The sequence below is a fragment of the Macadamia integrifolia genome, unplaced genomic scaffold (genome assembly GCF_013358625.1).
Source record: "Macadamia integrifolia cultivar HAES 741 unplaced genomic scaffold, SCU_Mint_v3 scaffold2421, whole genome shotgun sequence".
In the NCBI taxonomy this organism is placed as follows: domain Eukaryota; kingdom Viridiplantae; phylum Streptophyta; class Magnoliopsida; order Proteales; family Proteaceae; genus Macadamia; species Macadamia integrifolia.
In genome coordinates this window covers 127,479-137,219 of record NW_024868706.1, presented here as the reverse complement: position 1 = coordinate 137,219, position 9,741 = coordinate 127,479, and the positions used below count along the sequence as shown (strand labels likewise).

The 9,741-nt window shown below is 38.8% G+C and overlaps 1 long non-coding RNA gene across 3 annotated transcripts in view; it reads left to right on the top strand.

Annotated features, from left to right (window-relative positions):
- Positions 1 to 253: 253 nt before the first annotated feature.
- The window catches only part of LOC122066498, an 11,767-nt gene continuing 2,279 nt past the window's right edge, over positions 254 to 9,741 (top strand). The window contains exons 1-2 of one of the 3 annotated variants that reach the window (XR_006136375.1): positions 254 to 743; positions 9,515 to 9,547. This is a non-coding gene — a long non-coding RNA (uncharacterized LOC122066498). Of the gene's footprint in view, positions 744 to 8,636; positions 9,548 to 9,741 lie in introns of those variants that run through there. The other 2 variants (XR_006136373.1, XR_006136374.1) reach the window with 2 other exon arrangements.

Genomic DNA, 9,741 nt, shown 5'->3' with positions numbered 1-9,741 from the left:
AAATCAAAGATTATTTTACCGAGACTTTTGGTTTTTAGCAATGTTTTATCATGATAGGATTTATAAAATTTTCATGATTGAGAAAAACCCAGCATTTTAAAGTTAAAAATCACCTCTATAACCAAAATCCAGCTTTTGTTTTTGGACTGGGGGGTTGACTTTTTATCCTTTTGGAATTTGATTTTTAAATTATTTTTATTGGATTCAAATAGGGCTTATTTATGAATAATATCTTAAGCAAATGAAATAACAAATAAGTGTTAAAACACAAGGCGACTGTCGCCTAGGCCCCAGGCAAACCAACTAGACGCCAAGTCGTCGCCTTGGCGACACCTTAACAACTATGGTTATAGTACAAATTTGCCATAGATAAAATGCTTTCCGGAACCCTTTTATATGCTGTCGTAATACTGACATTGTTTTTTCAAAGTAGCATAACTATCACTCTAAGTTGAGAGGTTACCCAAAAAGACTATTTCCAACAACCACATCGTACATTGTTATACTTCCCAATGAAATTTCCGGTCTACCTTATCTGAAGGACGAGCGTTAGACACCCAATCACTGTCAACAAGTCCACAATCATCAACAATCAAGTGAGAAGACCCACCTCGAAATGCTTGAAGACATTCCGTGAGGAATCTCGTGTCACGAGGATACACCTAGACATGCTTTGGATTTTGGCTACCCCCCTTATCAAAGAAGACTTAAAAGAAGCTTACAACAGAGGAATTATGATCAAGGTATTCCCCACATTTTAGGAATACATCTTTTTGCTTTCTACATCTTGGCATACATATTTCAAACTGTTTTCCAAAAGATCTGAACTATTTGATTATCTGAACCCTAGTAAGGGTACAAAGGCAGCTTGGGCATATATATATATATATATATATATGCCCCCCAGCCCCATTAATGTAATACTAGATCACAAAGGACCTAATCTCAGACAGGATCTGAAATTCTGGCTAAATAGAGAAGATATCGATTACTCACAAACTACAACTCAGATGGAGCTGAAATTTGGATCGATTGGAGATACTATATGAAGGAACAATCCATAAAAATTTGAGCAAATTCTGTCGCCTGGACTGAGAGATCTGTTGGTTGCAAGAAAAAGGAAACTTTATAGAGTTCTGCAGTATCAGCAGCTACAGGCGTTGAATGGCCTCCAAACTCTGGTCGAGCTCCCCTCTAAATGCACCTGAACAACCCTCAAAAAAAGGCCTAAAGTTGATCTCTCCTAGCTGGAAGATAGGAGGGCTCGAATGGTAAATCAAAGCCTTAACAGGTTTTCTTGATTCTGGCTCCAAAGCCGCCTTCTGGTCTTCAATCTTGCTGATGTATTTGTAAGTCTAATAGATCTTACAACACTCAAAAATAAAGAAAAAAACAAAGAAGAAAAGGAATTTGATGGAGTGGGTTGAGAAGGGTGGAAGAAGAATTAGTGAATGGGCATCTCACCCCTCAGGTTTTGGATATCTCACCCCTCAAGATAATAGCTATATCAGTAATGAGTAAACATTCAATTTTCATAAACTTCAACCTCCATTTTTTCGTTATAATCAATGGCTATGAATAGCCTTACATAACTTGCACATAAAGCAATAATAGAAAAGGAAACTAATGGACTAAAATAGGACTTTCTAATTTGTGTCTAACTTGCTAACCAAGCTTAACAAAAATTAGAATCTAACAACTGAACAATAAAAAGGAAACTATCCTAGTTACAAATAGGAAAATAATGGACTAATGAAATAGGAAACTAGGAACTAACAAAAATAGAAACTATTCTTATTGTAGAAGTAAGTTGTTGTAGATCTTCTTCTTGAGGTTACTTTCCACCAACTAAAGGATACCTATATGAATCTGGGAAGATCTTTTGGTAACCAAATTTGCTGGAGTTATTCTTCATGTGAACAGTGTTTTTTGGTTTTGGGGCTGTATAGAGATTGGGTCAATGGAGCTTTTGAAGCCTTCTCTTGGAGCTAATTAAGGAACAGCTGTAAAGAACTCTAGGAGATTCTTTTGTGCTGAGAAAAGATGCCCTCCATGGAGAAAGTTGCCTGTTGTACTCAAGTTCCAAGAATGGAAACTAAATCAGTAATTGGGATGCTGGACAGTTGGTTCCATGGTGCTACCAAAGGAAGCTCCTAGGGGCTCCAGCTGGGCTGCACAGGAACTGAAATTGATGGGCAGAAAGGCTGTTGCTGAGCTGGCCAGAAGGACCCAAAAAGGAAACCAAATCTGTACCCAAATCTGGGCTGCAATCTGGGCTGAAATCTTCTGATCAATGGGGGTTGGAATGGCCTGGCTGAACCAAGGCTGGGGCTTGGTTTGATGGGGCTAACAGCCCCTTCCTTGTGCAAGTCTGATCTACATCACCCATTCTTTTTTCTCCGTTCTTTTTTCCCCCTTCTACATGGTCTGTGATCTAGCAGCTCATTCACAGGTGTAGAATCACTATTTACTAACACACATATAGGCATAGTTGATAAGAATAGTCTAAATAAAAAGAGACTGGCATCTCATCAAACAAGGCTAGGTGTGTAACAACTTCCCATCAAGGAACCTTGAACCTACCTAGAACTTTGAAAGAAGACCGTTATCCTTATCCAATGAGAGTCGTTCTCTTCCGTAACCGAGGAAGAACAATACAAGTCCTAGACCCTCATTCTAGGTGGTGACTCCAAAAGAATCTACGACGTTGAATCCCTCACTTGCTTTCCACTAGACGGCAACCCAAGTCACAAAGACGATCGTTGAAACCAAGGGGACGAGACGGTGACCGAAACCTGGTGTCCACCATACATATCCTGGATGCATTCTCCCCTAAGCAACATACTCAAAGGTTGTTCCATATACATTTCTTCCTCAAAATTACCGTGAAGAAGAGAATTTTTTATATTAAAGCTGAAGCAAAGGCCAACCAAGATTCATTGCCAAGGAAATTAGAACACGAACAGAATTGAGACATGCCACTAGAGAGGTCTCAAAATAGTCGACAACAAGGATTAAAGTATCGGTATCAGCCGCCATATCGGTCGGCCAAAATTAAGATACGTATCGGAGGGTATTATATCATATCAGAGATTCGCTAAAGATACGCACATAAATGGATAGGAAACGCTTTTTTATACATTTTTGTATAAAAAAAAATGTTAAAAAAACTATATATAAAATGTATTATGCATAAACACTAAAATGGAGATTATTGCACTAAGAATCCAAGGTTTGTAGTTGTTTATGGGTGTAGTATGAATTGTCAACCTTGATTTCCACTTTAGCTAGAGATAAAAATGACTGGTAGCAACTTCGGAACAAAAACCCCTCTAAAAGAATCTTGTTTTCCTGAGAAATGACCCATCTTGGCCATTATATGAACATAGTGCACCGTATCGGTACGTATCATACTGTATACATACCGATATGTACAGAAACATACATTTCACCTTGATTGTTAGTTTTCCATAGAGTATTGGTACATATCAGTATGTATCGGTTTGTATCGTTCGATGCATATCGATACAAAAGGATTTTAAATTTTCCATGTAGTGTATCGGTAGTATCGTATCGGTAAGGGCTGATACGGTACAATACGTACCAATACTTTAAACCATGGTCAACACTATATGTCTGAGAAAATCCTTTGGCAACCAAGTGATCTTTCAACTATTTAACAAAATCATCTGGTTGGTACTTAACTGTATACGCCTAACGACACCGCACAAGCTCCTTCCCAAGGGGTAAGTCAATAAGAGACAATGTCCAACGATCCAACAAGGCATCCATCTCAACATCCATAGCATATTTCCATCTAGGATGCAACAAGGATTCTGATACTTAGTGCAAACACAATAGATAAAGACAAAGTAAAGGTGGAAGATAATACACAGTAACAAATTGAGAGATGAGATAAATAATGTGACTGTTAAGTACAAGTACCTTTATGAATGGAAACTGGAAATTCAGGAGGAGGATCCCCAAGACAAGGTTTGATGAAGTAGAGGGCAGTAGCGAAGAAGTAGCATGGTCTGTTGAAGTTGCCTTGGGATGACGCTTGCAAACCTGTAGTTCCTAAAGCTATGTTTGGTAACCAAGAAAAGAAAAGGAAAGAAAATAGTACAAAAGACATAATAAGACAAAAGTGATGATAAAACAATGATTTTTTTGTGTATATCTCTCTCTTCAAATTTGATTTTTTTTTTTCTTTTCGTGGTTTCCAAACATAGCCTTAGAGTTGGTAAGAGGAATACGAACAAGAATCGGCGAAGAAAGAACCTCAGCGTCCACATGACAACTCTTTGTAGCGAAGTATGGTGTAGTTTCAAAGAAGGTAACATCAGTACTAACAAAGCCTTGACATGTTATAGGATCATAACTCTTGTATCCTTTCTAAGTGTGAGCATATCCAAGAAACACACTTGATAACATGCGGGGATAAATTTTCAATACCATGTGAAGATTGTGAATAAAACATTCACAACCAAACACCCTTGGAGGTAAATCAAATAGAGAAGCCCCTAGAAAAACCACAAAAAGGGGAGATTTGTTATTAAGAACAACATATGGCATGAGGGGAGATTTGTTATTAAGAACAACATATGGCATGCGATTTATTAAGTAACAAGTAGTTAGACAGCATCACTCCATAAATATTTGGAACATGCATATGAAACATTAACAAATGGGCAACCTTAAGCAAATGCCGGTTTTTCTATTCAGTAACACCATTATGTTGGGGGGTGTAAGTGCCACTAGTTTGATGTTTGATGCCACGAGAGAACAAAAGTCCAATATTTCACGTCGGTTATATTCTAAAGCATTATCTGGACGAAAATTCTTAATTAACACACCAAACTGATACTATTTCATGATAAATTTGTTTAAATGCAGATAAAAATTAGAACAATCCTTTAACAAATATAACAGTGTCATCCTAGAATGATCGTGAACAAAAGTAACAAAATTTATGAAACCTAACTGGCTCTTAGCACGACACGAACTCCACACCTCAGAATGAACCAAGGAAAACAACGAAGAACTACGAAGAGCATCATAAGGTGGGAATGAGGTTCGGTGATGCTTTCCAACTCACAAGCTTCACACTCATGGTGAGAGATATTTTTGCAACTATTAATCATTTGTTGAAGCTTAGAAAGAGACAAAAGTCCCAACCAGTAATACCACTGCAGTGGAGAGACAATAGAATAGACAACATAAACAACTGTAGTAGTGGTCCCTTCAAAATTATACCAATCATCTTCCTTGTTTGGAGGTCCTGAAAAACATAACAAGTGGGGTAAACGGTTACTGAGCAATGTGATGATTTTGTCAATTGACCAACAGAAAGAAGACTAAAAGGAAAGTCGAAAACATAAAGACATAATTTAACATAGGAAAAGAAGGTAAGGGGACAACTGGATGCTGAAATCTAAGTAGAGGAGCCATCAATGAGAATGATTATGATTAATTTTCTGAACTTACTGGTGATATGAGAAGTGGCACTCGAGTTAATGACCCATGGTGTGGAGGAAGAGGAGGCAAGAAATGCATCAATACTTTAAGTGAGCAATAGTAACACTAGATAGGGGTGTCAATCGGTCAAACCGGGCCAGTTTGGTCGGGCCTAATCGGGCTTTCCCACTTTAGGACCTTGCACGGTGACCGGCCCTTTTAGGTAATTGGTCTTCATATGCTACTCATGGTCCCATTTATAAACGATCGGTTTTGTATCGATCTTTAATTGGGCTGCCAATTATTGGGCTAAATGTGCCTTAATAGGGCTTTAAATGGGCTAATGCCACATTTATATTTAAATGGGTTATAATCGGTCTCTAAACGGGCTATAATCAGGCTTTAAGCGGTCTTTAAATGTGCCGGGCTTGGTAAATGGCCTCTAAATGAGCTCTAAGTGGGCTAAAAATGGGCTTTACACATGTCGGGCTGAGTCAGGCTATTATTTGGCTGGGTGCCCGTCAGGCAGCACCCTTGCACCGGAAACAACCTATTAACAAACGTGTCAGGCTGCAACCTGACCAGTTCGGGCTTTAAACAGTCGGGCCTGCCGATCCGGCAATTGACACCCCTAGCAGTAGATGTAGATACATATGTCTCAATTTTATGAATTTGTTGTCGTAATTGATTTGATTTGTCTTGTAATAGAGAGACATGCTGATTACCTCCAAATATAGAAGCAAAATTGGCATCAGAGGGTGACACCACTATAGAACTCTGAGAGGTGACGGTGTTAGCTGAGAGCTATGGACCCCATTTCGGCCAACCATGCTTTTCCTAATATGTATCAATAGTATGATTCTGCTTACCACAGTGTGTACATTGACGCATGACTTGGTTAGGTGGCTGTCCTCTGCCTCGACCACCACCACGACCTCTTCCTCCCCAAGAACCACGACCTCTACTAGGAAAACTAGTACCACAGCCACGACCACCAATATTTGAAACAGAGGAATTATCCTTGGTGGTAGTAGAGTCAGATTTGGTGAAGGAGGGAGATACAATGCATTGAATCCGACAGAATGCCTCATTCATAGATGAAATCTTCTCACCTGCAAGTATATGGATTTTGACAGACCTAAGAAAAATTTAGCCACCAAGAATTCAGCAGGTTGAGACTTCAAGATTTCAATATCAGTAGACAAAGATTGATACACATGGAGTTCCTCCCACACACCCTTTAAAGAACTATAATAAACACTAGCGGATTTTCCATTCTGCTTGACGGAGAAATACTTCTCACATATATCAAATATCCTGGAATTGTTTTTATCTTGTGAGAAACTCTCTGAGTTCCTCCCAAACACCTTTGGCTGTTTTATGACATGACATTGGCAGCCAAAGAAGGCTCCATACTATTCCACATCCAACACCGTACAGTGGCATTGTCCGCTATCCATTCAGGATACTCAGGAGCAGCCATAGCGGGTGGTGGTTCAGTCAGAAAGTCCAAAGGAGATAGTTGGATGCACCATTAAGCTTGATAGAAGTAAATTGGACATAACTATGTCCGCTGGGGTTGTTGAGTCACCCATGACATGTATGAGACAATAACCAGTAGTCACAATGTATATATAAACCAGAGAACACCAGGTACAGCTCCAGTGTCCAAATCCAATCACCAGCAGTCAACACATAAAACAGTATATATGTATGTGTCTGTGTGTGCGTGTGACTTGATTGAACACAGAAAACAGTACATATGTCTCAACGGAACTTGAAAAGGAGAATGAAGATCTGATCTAACAAATCAGATAAATCTGATAACCAACCAGATGCAGAAATATAAATTAAACCCTGAACCAATCAGATGCAGCAGTAACTGACAGAAAAACCAGAACTATGAGTGATTTCAGAAACCAGATCAGAAGGCCTGATCTGTTCCAAACTCTGATCAAGGTCGCCATAGGGTGGACCCTTAAATCCTAAATCCCCAAGAGGGTGCCTTGATCTGAAGGGTAGATCTATAATGGTGGAAGATTCATTTTTTTTTTTTCTATCTGTGTCAGCAAAAGAATATATATTAAAAAATATGGATGGATGTACAGGATTAATGTCTAGGCATACCCAGACGAACAAGAAGAGAAACTAACAATCGTAAGACTCCACCTTCGGCAATGCCATCAGCAGAGCTCAAGATAAAAGCTATCTAACTAAGGTCCCACCTTCGGCATGGCAATGATGGAAGATTCAAACCTGCCCACAAAAGGGTAACAAACAGAGTACCACCAGCCTGATGGAGATGATCAATAGCGCACTGTCAGGTGCTTGGATTGGCTTGAAATAGCTATTGAAGGTCCTTTGGATAAGTGCCAATAGAACCCCAAAATACGGAACAGGACTTGTGGCTGGATGCAGAATAGGATCAAATCTCAAATCTGTCCAAAAAGCAGAGTACCGCTACTGAAAAAACCTTGATTATTACATGGATCCTTAAATGTAATGCCAGATATTGGTAACAAAACTGAGACCTTAGTTCATCCTCATATATTCGCGAACAAAAGTCTCAAAAATTATGGCAGCATGGATGCTGCAACAAGAATAATAATAATAATAATAATAATAATAATAATAAAAAACCCAGCCAAAATACCAAAATACTGAGTGGTGAGTGATGATCAATACCAAAATACTGAGTGGTGAGTGATGATCAACCTTGCTCTGATAGCATGTGATAATGCCAGAAGTTAGTATAACAGCACAGAGAGGAAGAAGATGAAGTGGAGAGTGCGATGGAAGCAAATACCTTCTATCGCACCAGCGAACCGACTTACATTAAACTGATCACCAACTCTAAGTAGGAATTTTACTAAGCATGGAAATATTAGTTACAAATGAAATAATCAACCTACTAAGCCTAAAGCCTAATTACAAAAGGAAACAATAAAAGAAATAAAGATAAAGACAACTAAAATAAAGATAAAAGACAACTAACGAATAGCTTTTTTTTTGCTAGTGACGGTTATCCAGGCCTTCGGCCTAACAAGTCCCACGGGCCCATATTGACCCCACAACCACATGGACCTGGTCATACCAGGATTGAATGAGAACCATTCAACTTTCACTGAAAGCAGTGAAGAGCACTAAACACCCCCGTGTGAGTGGCCCAAAGTGTGCCTAGTGGGAGTTAAACTTAGGACGTCCGAGTTTACGGCTCGTACCAAGTTCGTTGCTCACCAACTGCGCTACCCCCTTGGGTTTAATAATTAATAGCTAACTAAGCTTTTAGACACTACTATCCCACGGTACACTGTCCATGGACCAGCTCCCACGATACACATTTCAACAGTAATCAATAAACTTTTCAATGAGATCAAAGTATATTGATCTTATTTTGCCTGCACTTAAGTTCTGAACTTAAAATTGCCTCAGTTTTTCTGTCAATTTGAGATCTGAATAAAATACCCCAAAAAGATCCAGTTCTTAAATAGCCCAAAAAGATCAAACATAAAAAATGAGTTCGCTACGATTGTTGTCTGTTATCTTTCTCAACTCAATTCAATGTAATCAATGAACTTATCGATGACTTTAAAATTAAGGGGTTTGTTCCTCTTTTGGCACAATTTTTTTTGGCTGCAATTGATGTGATGTACTTGAAGCTGCATTCAGTTTCTTGTCAATTTGAGATCTAAATAAATAAACTGCTAATTCGAGCCTAGTTTGCTTGCATGAGGAGATTTCTCTAAAATCCAGTTCGACTCTGTTTGGTTGTAGACAGCATGGTCTTCCCATTTGCAAAAACGTATATTGGGAGAAATTTCAATCATTCTCTTGGGCAGTTGAATGCATGACTGAAATTTAGATCTGAAGAACCACTTGAGAAATTTGTATTGGCCTAGTTTGGATTGAATGTTTTACAACATTTTTAATCGGGTCCCATTTTCGTAGCCTCCACTTTTATGGCTTGAATGACAACCGTGTGTACTAGGTCAAAATTGGTGCACCTTGTTTTCTCTGTCAGACTCAATTTATCCTAACATATCTTTCTTCTTTGCAGCGGTGTATTTGTAACTTTCTAAGATCATAGGGGGTATGTATTCACTCAAGTGAGGGAAATGCATCCATGCTATTTTGAAGTATTAAGGTGCCACTTAATGATAGATGGCATTTTTGTAATTCAGAGGCATCATGTGGCTGTGGCTGACCATTACTTCCCTAATAGATTGGGATCTGTTAACAATTTAAGGTTTCTTTTCCCGTTGTCGTCCTTTTTTTTTTTTTTTT